The sequence below is a fragment of the Tenrec ecaudatus genome, chromosome 14 (genome assembly GCF_050624435.1).
Source record: "Tenrec ecaudatus isolate mTenEca1 chromosome 14, mTenEca1.hap1, whole genome shotgun sequence".
Taxonomy (NCBI): Eukaryota; Metazoa; Chordata; class Mammalia; order Afrosoricida; family Tenrecidae; genus Tenrec; species Tenrec ecaudatus.
In genome coordinates this window covers 92,237,913-92,250,764 of record NC_134543.1, presented here as the reverse complement: position 1 = coordinate 92,250,764, position 12,852 = coordinate 92,237,913, and the positions used below count along the sequence as shown (strand labels likewise).

Below are 12,852 nucleotides of genomic sequence, written 5' to 3'. Positions count from 1 at the left end.
ACTTCAACAAATTTGATAGCCTAAAAGAAATGTACAAGTGCTAGAAAAACACTACCGACCTAAATTAGAGACCACGGAGGAGCTCAAAATCGCCAGCTAAGATGAGACCAGGCCCCAACTGTAGAACAGAACATCAATTGGTCCTATGCAAGTTCCGGAAAAATTTCATTAGAGTTCAATGGAAACAATTCCATTAGAGTTAAAATACAACCTTGAGTATATCCCACCAGAATTTAGAGACCATCTTAAGAACAGGTTTGACCTACTGAGCATTAATGACAGAAGGTCTGAAGAGCTGTGGGTGACATCAAGAACATCATACAAAGGGCCCGAAATTCATACTGGGTAGAAAATAAACTCGAGATAGATTAAAGACCTAACTGTAAACCCTAGACTCAAAAGGATTATCAATAAAAAATAGAAATAAATTTAAGAACCCCAATACCAGGCATAAATACACTATTAAACATAATGAATAATACCCACACTATACAAGACAGAATAGAGAGCTGGGACCATCTGAAATATGACATTTATGTACACCAAAAGACGTCATCAAAGGAGTAAAAAGAGAGCCCACATATTGGGGGGAAAGTATTTGGCATGCTATATCAAACAGAAGGCTAATTTCAAAAATTTATAGAAAGCCTCACCTTAATAAGAAAAACACAAATACCCCAATCAAAAATTAAACACAAAGCACGAATAGACAGTTTACTAAAGATAACATCCAGGCAGCTAGAAATTATTGAAAAAATGCTCACACGTATTACCTATAAGAGAAATGCAAGTTAAAACAATAATGAGATGCCACCTCACACTGACACTCTTGGCAAAATTAAAATAACAACAACAAAAAAGAGAGCAACAGAAGATAATAAATGCTGGAGGGGACATGGAGAGTTTGGAATGCTCAAATATCAGTAGAATTGCAGAACTGTGCAACAGCGGTGGGAAATGGTATGGCACTTCCTGAAACAAACACCAATCGAAATAACTTATGATTCTGCCATCTCTCTACTTGGGATATAGTCGAAAATAAAGAGCAAAACATGAACAGATATATGCATGCCATGTTTATCACAGCAATTTCTACAACAAAAAGATAGAAACCACCACAAACCTTGTCTGTGGAGTAGTGGATAAATAAACTCTGGTATGCACACACCTGGAACGCTATGCATCCTTAAAGGCAATGATGCGTCTGTCAAACACCTGATGACATGGGGGGAAATGGAAGACACTAGTGCTCGGCACCGTTAGTTAATCTCCTGAAGATAAATATGATTTTCCCACAAAAATAAAGGACTAAGAACTATGATGATACAAGAGATGGGGAGTGTTCTTATGCAATGGACCACGCAACCTCGTAGAGTACACTTTTCCTTATAGGTGTCACATATCACAAATCAAAGTTAACTAATAATAATACATTTGATTTCTGGTTTGTAAATAAAGAAGGGTCACAGCCTTTAAAAGCATCCAGTTTCCTTACCTATCAGATCTAAACACTGATCTGAATGGTTATAAAAGGAGGAAAAGTAGAATTGAAACCTGCTTAAATTTCTTGTGACATGTGAGCTAGTTTCAAACAAAACAAAAAAGAACGTAATGCCGAGAGAGAACAAAAGGTCCCTAACAATCTAGGAGAAAAAGAAAAGATCAAAGCGAATGTTAGAAGAGACTTTGAGCTTTCTCGTAAACATAGAGTAGCTAAAGTAAGTGGAAGAGATAATGAGGTAGAAGAACTGAATATCAATTTTCAAGAGACTGCTCAACAACACAAAGTATTATTAATGCACAATGAAGCGAGCAAAGACCTGGAATTAGGAAGCCAAAAAGAAAGAATACAATCAGCCTATCTTAACTGAAAGAACTAAAGTAAAAAAGTCAAGCCTTGAGTGTCCATATTGAAGGACTCCATAGGCAAAATGTCGAACAATACAAGAAGGATTCAAAGAAGATGGGAAGAAGACACAGAGTCAATATATGAACAAACAGTTGGTCAGTCGTCAACCATTTTAAGAGGTAGCATCTGATAAAGAACCAGTGGTACTGAAGGAAGATGTCCAAGCTGCATTGAAGACATGGGTGGAAAACAAAGCTCCAGGAATGAACACAACACCAATTGAAAAGTTTGAACAAGCTACTGAAGCACTGCAAACATGCATTTGTCTATGACAAGGAGTTCAGAAGACCGCTACCTGTTCAACCTACCAGAAGAGATTTATATTTTCACCCGTTCCAAAGAAAGGTGACCCAACAGAATGAGAAATTATCAAACAATGTAATTATTATCACATGCAAGTAAAATTTTGCTTCAACGACGTTTGAAACAGAACATTGAAAGGAAGTTGCTAAACATTCAAACCAGAATCAGAAGCGGGCATGTTATGAGGGATATCATTTCTGATCTCAGGTGGATCTTGGATGAAATCAAAGAATATCAGAAAGATGTTTACTTGTGTTTTAGTGACTGTGCAAAGACATTCCACTGTGTGGAGCATATCAAACTGAGGATGGTATCGAGAAGAATGGGAATCCCAGAAGACGTCATTGTGCTCTGATCCTGTATGTGAAGCAGGACATGAGAACACCGCTATGGTTTAAAATCAGGAAATATGTTTGTCAAGGTTTTAGCCTTTCACTGGATTATTCATTCTGTATGCTGAGCAAATTCTTTGAGAAACTAAGATAAAGACAAATGCAACATCATGACTGGAGGAAGGCTTATCAACAACCTAGGATCTGCAGATGACAGAAATTTGCTTGCTGGAAGCAAGGACTGGACACATTAGTGATGAAAATCAAAGACTATATCCTTCTACATGGGTTGAATCTAGAAAATCATCACTAGACCAAGCGACAATATCCTGATAAATGGAGAAAAGATTAATGTTGTCAAGGATTACATTTCCCTTAGATCTACAATCAGTGTTCATGGAAGCTGCAGTCAAGAAATGAAACAGTGTGTTGCATTTGGGCCAATCTATTGCACAAGACTTTAAAGTGTTGAAGAGCAAGAATGTCATTTTGAGGACTAAGGTGTATCTGACACACACCATGATATTTTCAGTTCCCCAGATACATATGGAAGTTGGACAATGAATAAGAAAGACTGAAGAATTAGTGGATTTGCATTATGGTGCTGGAGAAGGAGATTAAAAACATCATGAAGCTGCTGGAACAAATCTGTCTTAGAAGATGTACAATCAGGATATTTCTTTAAAGTGAGGATGGGGAGACTTCGTCTCATGTACTTTGGACTTGTTATCATGAGAGATCGGTCTTTGGATAAGGACACTTGGCTTGGAGAAGTAGAAGATCAGCAAAACAGAAGAAGCCCTTCATTAAGATGGATTGACACAACAGCTCTGCCAGTTACGAGGATGTCACTAGACCAGGCAGTGTTTCTTTCTAATGCATAGAGTTACCATGAGTCAAAACCAACCTGGCGACACCTAACAACAACAACAACAAAAATCTAAGCTAACACAGACTGAAGTCGAAAATCGGAACAGACTTTTAAAAATAGGAAAAAAATGATCAGAATAAACTTTTAACAAGAAAATGCCAGCGTTCACACCACGCTGGTGAATTTCACTGAACATTCAAAGCATTGACACTGATTGAACTAAACTATTCTAGAGTATGGAAAAGGATGGAGAACTCATGAATTCACATCACGACATGAACAATAAGCCTGATACCAAAGCCAAGGTAAAGCAATCATTAAAATAGAACATTATAGCCCAATATCTGTCATGAACATAGATGAAAAATGCTCAACGAAATCCTAGGCAATAGAATCTAAAAATATAATATGTTGTGGCCACTTGGGTTCAAGCCAGATAGGCAAGGATGGTTCACAATTAGAAAAACCAACATAATTCATCACATCAATAAAAGGAAAGTGTAGCATGATCATCTGACTGACACAAAAAGGTCATTTGACAAAAAACACCTATTAGGAATAAAAACACTCATAAATAGGAATAGAAAGACTGTTTTGTGCCAATTGACCTTAGTGTTCCCCAAAACAATGATCCTGAACCCCCAGTCCCAGGGAATCACTCCCTCAAGGTATTTGGCTATAGAGTAACAGAGTTACTCATTGGACTGCGATCCTCACGGTTGGCAGTTTAAAACCACCAGAAGCTCCAAGGGAGAAAGACTGGGCTTTCTGCTGCTGAAAACAGTTACAATCTTGGAAACCCACTGAAGACCGCTATGAGTCAACATTGACTCAATGACAGTGAGACGTAGAAAGAGAGAGTCCTAAGACTTTCAAGAAGGAAGAGCCACCAGTAGAACACATGCAAGATGACTAGCAGAAGTGGCAGTGTCAGGAGAGGTCACAGCACTGAAACCAAGAAGCAAAACAAGACTATGAGGCAATGGGGCAGACTCCCCAGCCCACTCAACAAGGTAGAGACCCAGGGATCACATGACTGAGAGAATGAGGACCAAAGAGACGCCTGGCAGCTGGCTGAGCAGAGGTGCTGTTGTGGACAAGGACTGTATCTATCATGTCTTTATGATCCTGACCTGTGGTAAGCTATTACCTTCTCTAGTGAGCCTCGCAAACTGTCGGTTTTGTCTGGGAGTTCTGTGCAGCCCTTGCAACAGTACAACCCAGTAGAGAAGTAGAGTGAGTGGCCTGGGAGGGGCACTTGGCATCAGAATGGGGTAAAGGAAGTAGGAGAGTGGAGGCATCTGGCCTACACCTTGTGACAACCAGCCCTGGGATGGTGTGGAGTTGGATTCTCCTTTTCCCTACTGAAGACAAAGGCAGTCCAATGTGGTACTCAGGCCATTTCCTTACTGCACCGTGAACATGAGAGTATGGACCACTTCCAAAACATCCCAGAAGTTGAGCTAAGCACTCTACTAGAAACTGGGTATGTAGAGATATGAGTCCATCCAGTTCTGTCCCAGGAGCTACTTCCACTCGAGTGAAGAGGGTAAACAAATAGATTTGCTTAATTTACTAATTATATTGACTATCTTCAATTAGACACTTTAAGATTGTCTGCCTCAGTGTTGTGTGCTACATTGTAAACTAGTTGGTGGAGTTTTATTCCTGGAAGGGGATTTAGTGAATATCTACTCTCTCGTTTTTAACATGATTAAACTGAGTCATAAAACATTTCATTAACTTCTCTTGGGCTACTACAGCTCATTAATAGAGATCCCAGGCTAGAATTGACTGCCCAGACTCACTAGCCAGGAATCTATTTATTTGCATAGTAAAAATACTTGGCTGCAGTATACATATTCTTTTTTGAATACTCCGTTTATGTTTAAAACATTTAAAATCTTAGCTGTTGAGTCTAGCCCTCCGACCTCTCCCTAAAAAGAATGCTCAGATAAGCCTGAAATCATTTTGCTTTTAACATTTAAAAATAATGGGAAAAGACAACACAATTTTACTGCAACCAATCTGAGGTTGAACAAAAAAAGAGAGACTGTCAGTGGCAAAAACAGAGAAGGAAATGAAAGTCCAAATAGTAAGCTGACGCTGAGCTGACTGCAGCAGGCCTCCAGTAGACTCTGCAGGTTTGGCAACAGTCAGGGGCTTAGGACTGGAAAGTACACTCAAGGACAGTTAGCATGACTTTGGGCCTATGAGACACAGGGACTTGAAACTAAAACTGGGCATCGTGTGAGGACCTTCAAAGTCACCTAGATAGAGGAGAATAAAAGAAAATAGCATATCACCCAAGAGAAATAACAAAGAAGCTAGTCTGTGAATGATGGAGAAAGACAATGATTTATTAAAAACTCAAGCTTGGAGTAGGCACACCTTTAGCGACAGCTTTGTTACACTCCTAGTACAAAATTCCCCACAGATGAGAAATTAGTATAAAAAATTTCAGATGTTAATTCAAAACTATGATGGGATTCACATAGGGGGGAAAGTGAGGCTTTCAACTCCTGTAACAGTCGACAGAGCAGAAGCCCTCAGAGGTCGTTTGAATTGTTCCTAAAGAGTCGCTAAGAGCGAGAATCAAATTGATTGGAGTGAGTGAGTGTGGAATTCACACACGGAACACAAACACACACATGCAACACCATGACAAGATCTCATAGATAAAAGCTACAAAATATACACCGAAGGGTCAGCAACAAAGCTAATGGGAGAATTAGCTTTCTAGGGTATGTGCTGATTGCTATCCAAGTATGACTTGAACCTTACATTTTTGTGGTCACCTCCCAGATGCAAGCATCTGTATATCTTTGCCAGAGTCTTTCTCTGAAACAGCAGCAAAGCCACCCTGTCCTTTGTGCATACACAGCCGCATGTTCTGAGGAGTTCACACCTGCCCCAGAGATCTCTTCACACAATAACTAACCATAATAAGTAAAAGAAAAACCTCACCCTCATTGAATCAGTGCTGACTCATAGCAACCTCCCAAGACAGTAACTATTTACAGGAGTAGAAAACCAGGCTCTCCTTCAGAGCTGCAGGTGGGTTTGAACTGCCCTCCGTTCAGATCGCAGGCCAACATGTAACCACACCACCAGGGCACCCAAGAGCTAGCATATAAATATTCCAGATTCCTTATTTTGGGTGGAGAATGGAAGGAATGATAACTGCTTCCCATACATTTCCCATCTTACTTCTATAATGCTTCCCATACATTCCTTCCCCTCCAAAATCAATCACTCACATTTTAATTTTCACAAGGTCTTCCACTGGGAAAAAAAACTGAACTCACAAAATAATAGAACAATTTGAATGAGAGTATAAAACAGGTAAATTTTCAAAGTGATAAAGACATGAAAGAAGAAATAGGAACTATAAATACAGCTAAACTATAATAGAAGAAGAGGCAGATTTGTAAAATAAGTAAATAGAAGCTACAGAGGAAAATAAGCAGTCATCATAAGTACATTGAATGGGTTATTCGGGGAGTCAATTAGTGAACAAATGTAGTGATCTTGGGAAATTATCAAGACTATTTCACAGAGCATAAAAGAGGAAGTGAGATAGAAATTATAATAAATGGAGAAAAGCTATGGAGATATGCAAAGGTGGATCTCAATTAGAAACACAACATAATTCGCCATAAATAAAACAAAGGAAAATACCACATGATCACATGGATTGACACAGAAAGGGTATTTGGCAAAAGCCAACACCTATCAGGCATAAAAACACTCAACTAAACAGGAACAGAAAGGAAGCTATCAAGGATTGCCAGAAGAATGAGCAAATCCTTCTTGAGAGATGTACAACTAGAATGTTCTTTTAAAGCAAGGATGAGGATACGTGGGTCTCACATACTTTGTACACTTTTTGAAGAGGGGCAAGTCCTTAGAGAAGGACATGATGTTTAGTAGAGTCAGCAAGAAAGACATACATTTGCTTTCAAATGCATTTTTAAATAACAATCTATCAATGGTGACAACTTTCACAATGTTTTTGTTTTTCCTTGGGATACTTTTTATTTTGCTTTCTTTTTGAATAATAATATTCAATAGAATTTAGGGTTCACAGTTATTATCTCTTGCCATTTTGAGGATATTACTATTTCTTTCTCTTGCATCTACTGAGAGAACTATGCCGTGCTTGTGATTGCTAATGCCAAACAAGCATTCTGTTCCCATGGGTTACTTTTTAGAGTTCCACTTGCCTTCAGATGGTTTTGCCATTTTAATGTGTATGTGTTTAACTGCCTGTGCCAGTCAGCACTTTTAGTTCTTGAGTATTCTTGTCTTTCTAGAATTCCAGAAGATGTTGAATAATTCAATATTTTATACTGTCTATCCCATTGTAAATCACTGTCTCCTCATCTATATCCCATAGATGTGGCCGTATATTTCCATAAAGATGTCTTCCTCGGGAACCCTATGGGGTATTCTATATCATCTTTATGAGCCTGAATTGACTAAACAGTCATGGGTTTTGGTTTGGGGGCGGGTGGCTGTTATTTAAAAACCTACTAAAAGTGGAATTGGTGGAGCAATAGTGAACAAAGTCATAGGTAATTATGGGTTATCCTGAAAAAATTACTATGGCAGTTAATATAATCTATTGTTAATTTGAGACTTATGAGGTGGAGTTTAGCCTGTCAATCGGGTCACAGCTTGATGACGTCAAGTGGAGGCGCTAAGGAGATAAATAGCTCGCTGGAAGCCAGACACACAGTCACTCCCTGGGAAACAGTACAGCTGACAAGACACCTGGAACTACACAAGTGTCCTGAGCTGGAGGAATCACGTGGAGACCCCTGCCAACACTGAGATGCTTACAACACCACTGGATCCATAAGACTTCCCACCCACTGGCCTATGATCTTCCTGAATTTGGTGTCATTGCATGTGTTGTGTGAGTCTGCAGAGGAATTTATAGATCGGTAGCGGACATATGGGCTAATATTGGACTTATGTACTTGATCTGGACTGGGCTGGGATGTTTTCTTAATGTATGATTACTCTTTGTATAAAGTTCTTCTTTATACACAGATGAGTGTCTCTGGATTTGTTTCTGGAGTCAACCCAGACTAACACGATGACTGTAAAATGATAATGACTTACTTAAAATGAGGAGCAAAAACCAAGGTTGAACTAAAATATTGGAAATATGAGGTAACAAAGGCATATCATAATAGGATGGTTGTTGGTGGGTTTTATCAAGTCTGTTCCAACTTATAGTAGTGCTCCATAAAAACAACAAACTCCTGCCTGGCCTGGAGTAATCCTCCCGATTATTGCTATGTCCGAGCCCATGATTGAAACCACTGTGCTAGCATATCTCATTGGGTGTAACTTCAAAATGAAAGTGATCATGGACAGGTGAGAAAAAAAAATCATTTGTATCAGTTAGCCTTTATTGCATAACAAACCATATCAAAAACCTTTGTGCTTTTTAATATTCCATACATACTCATGTTCATAAATAGTCATATGCAGAGTTGTAGCTATGTGTTGCTTCTTTTGCTGTTCTAATCATATATAAGAATCAACAAGTTTGGCTCTAACATCACAGAAACTTTTATTAAACAAAAGCATCAAAATACAAAAGTTTGTTCCTTGACCTAGGTCTATATACTTCGGTAAAGAGATGTTTCCACCCACCTAAACATTCTCTGAGGATTCAGCGCTCCTCTTATTACACCAACAAAACAGCAGTTTGGCCATCCTCAAGATCTTGTTTATTTTCTACATTCTTTGAGTTTGAGGAACAAAAGCAAGCCTGGAGGGGTATGGTCAGGGCTGCAGGGGGGGGTGGGATTTGATTTCCTAGTAGCATTCTCATAGGACGGCCCCTGCTACACTCAGAGAATGAGCGAGGCGTGCTCATAATGGGAAGACGCTCCACTGCACAACAGTCCTGGCCTTTTCTTCACCGATGCAGTTTTTAATTTACCTTCAACGGCTTCCCAATAAGCCACCATGGTTTTCCTACTTCCTTTTAGGAAAAATTACCACTTTTTGTTTCCAGAAACAGTGGACACAAATTTTGAGGTGACCTCTCTGCCTTAAATTCATCTTGAAGGTCTTCCCAAGTATCCTTAAATGCTTGATCCATCTAAAATTTGGATTATGCAGGGAAGCATTTCTGTAAGCTTGTGGTTCAGCTTCAATGCTTTGTGAAGTTAGCCGCTTGAGTGTTGTTGAGACTAATATTAGCCTTCACCTCAAAATCAATTTTTTTTCAAGGCACAAAAAAGTATGCCTTTCTTTTGAAGTCACTTTCACATGAAGACAAGTAAAACTCTGAGATAATTTTTCTGCAGCCATCCACTGATGACAAAGACATGCTAAAACATTACTTTCTTTCAGTATGAAATTATGCCTACAAGAACTAGAACACTAGCAGCAATACTTTTTACTTACCCTTGTCTATCCTTACTAATTAATTAATTAATTTTCATTAGTGTTATGTTCATTTGTAATATTTGCCAGGAATGCATAATTTTGTGTAGGTTCAGTTATGACTCTAGCGGTAGGAGAATAAATTTCTCCTCTTGATAGGAGAAGTGCAAAGTCACATAGGAAAAGTATGGAGAGAGATAAGAAAGAGAGAGGGAAAGGGAGAGATGATGGAGGGAGGGATGGAGGGAGGGGAGAGAGAGAGAGAGAGAGAGAGGGAGAGGGAGAGGGAGAGGGAGAGGGAGAGAGAGAGAGAGAGAGAGAGAGAGAGAATACCCTCTCTCTTTCTCACAGTAGGTTACACATTGGGCTGCTAACCTCAAGGTCAGCAATTAGAAACCAGGAGCCACTCTGCAGTAGAAAGACGAGGCTTTCTCTTTCCATAAAGAGTTACAGTCTCAGTAAAGGCAGTTCAGTCTTCTATTCTGTCCTATAGGGTCACTATGAATCAGAATTGACTCCATGGAAATGAATTGTGTGGTTTTTTCCCTTTAATAATGAAAGGAGCTATTGATTAGGTCTATCAATGGAATCAATCAATTCAACAAGTACTAACAAAAACAAAGCCAATATTACTATAATTTCAGAGAAAATAGATTTTATGATTATGAAAATAAAACAAATTGACAAGTCACCTAAAGAGTACAAATCATATATATCAAGTCTATATCTGTGTGTCAGTCTAGAGAAATAAATCTAGAGAGACTCATGTGTATAATAAGGAACTTTATATACAAGAGCAATGGAATATTGAGAAACTATCTCAGCATAGTCCAGGTCAAATCCATAAGTCTGATATTAGTCCACACATCTGATACCAATCTATAAATTCCTCTTCAGACTCACGCAACACATACAATGATGCCTAATGTAGGAAGATCACAGGGCAGTGGGTAGAAAGTCTTGTGGATCCAGTGGGGGTGGAAAGTCTTAGTGAATTGAGTCGGGGTGTAAATATCTCCATGCTGGCATGGGTCTCCATGTGACTCCTCCAACTCTAGGGCTCTAGGTGCCAACAGCATAGTTCCATGTGTCTTATCAGTAGAATTTCTCAGGGACTGGGTGTGTATCCTGCCTCCAATGAGATATTTATCACCTTAGCATCTCCAAAAGAGGTCATCAAGGTGTGACCTGATTATCAGGATAAATCACCCCTTCACACTTAAGTCACAAATTGACAACAGATTATAACTACCACAATCTGCCTTACCAAATTTTTATATGAATTATATTGAAAAACTTACAAGATATCATTAGAGAGATTTTCAAGTGGCCATCCTGGCAAGATAATAAATAAAATTTAAAATTCATGAGGATATATAGAATTAGAATTAATAAGTATACTTAATGGATTTATATAGAACTATATATGAAAATATACAGTGAGTGTGTGTGTTCTTACAAACATTTATAAAATTCCCTGAGTTGGCAAAAACAAAGTATCAATGAAGATGCTTCTTCATTGGAGAGTATAAAAGATATCATAAAGATTACATTATATATAACCATATTGTATAAAAGGGGGGAAATAGAATTTTTTTAATCTTTTTATTGGGGCTCATAAGGCTCTTATCACAATCTGTACATGCATCAAATGAGCAAAGCACCCTTATACATTCGTTGCACTCATCACTCTCATAATTCACCTTCCACTTGGGTTCCTGGAATCAGCTCGGTTTCCCTTTTTTTCCCCCCATCCCCCTCCCTCCCCGATCCCACCCCTGGTCCCTTGATAGTTTATAAATAATTATTATATCTTATCTTACACTCCCCGGCGTCTCCCCTCACCCGCCTCCCCATTGCCCATCTCCCAGAGAGGAGGTTACACTTAGATCTCCGAGATCGGTTCTCCCTTTCTACATGCCCTTCCCTCCTGGTGTCGCCACTCCCACCGCTGGTGTTAAAGGGTTCGTCTGTCCTAGATTCCCTGTGCCTCCAGATCCCCACTGCACCGCTGTACATCCTCTGGTACAACCAGGTCCGCAAGGCAAGGTAGGATTGGGGTCATGATGATTGGGAGGGGAGGAAGCGTTCAGGAACTAGAGGAAGGTTTTGAGTTTCATTGTTGTTACACTGAACCCTGTGTGGCCCATCTCCTCCTCACTACCCCTCTGGGTAGAATTTTATATACAAAATTTGCCTCAGAAAAAGCATAGATTTGGAAAATCAGTAACATAAATATAGTGGATCGGGAGGAAAGGTAGTGTTGTTAACAAACTACCCAGGGACAAGGGAACAACAAGTGATCCAGGAGGCCTGGTAGGGTGTGATCAGGGGTAATGTAGCCAAGAGGAATTACTGAAACCCAAATGAAGACTAAGCATGATAGTGAGACAAGAGGAAAGTAAAAGGAAATAGAGGAAAGAGCTAGGAGGTAAAGGGAATTTATAGAGGTCTAAATATAGGTATGTACATATGTAAATATATTTATATGTGAGGATATGGAAATAGATCTATGTGCATATATGTATAGATTTAGTATTAAGGTAGCAGATGAACATTGGACCTCCACTCAAGTACTCTCTCAATGCAAGAATACTTTGTTCTAATAAAATGACATTTCATGATGCTCACCTTCCTGACACAATCACTGAAGACAAAGTGGGTACATAAGCAAATGTGGTAAAGAAAGCTGATGGTGCCCAGCTATCAAAAGATATAGCACTTGTGGTCTAAAGTCTTGAAGGTAAACAAGTGGTCATCTAGCTCAGAAGCACAAAGCCCACATGGAAGAAGCACAGCAGCCTGTGTGATCAAGAGGCGTCGAAGGGATCAGGTATCAGACATCATCGGATCAAAAAATCATATCATTGTGAATAAGGGGGAGTGCAGCGTGGAGACCCAAAGCCCATCTGTAGGCAGCTGAGCATCCCTTTTCAGAAGGGTCACAGGGAGTAGACGAGCTAGTCAGGGTGCAGTGTAACAACGATGAAACATACATCTTTCCTTTAGTTCCTAAATGCTTCCTC

At 39.3% G+C, this 12,852-nt stretch overlaps 1 non-coding gene across 1 annotated transcript; it reads left to right on the top strand.

Moving 5' to 3' along the window:
- The first annotated feature begins 1,477 nt into the window (after positions 1–1,477).
- LOC142427144 (small nucleolar RNA SNORA61) lies at positions 1,478–1,597 on the top strand. Its single transcript, XR_012779961.1, has one exon. It is a non-coding gene; the product is annotated as a small nucleolar RNA SNORA61 (small nucleolar RNA).
- The last annotated feature ends 11,255 nt before the right edge of the window (positions 1,598–12,852 follow it).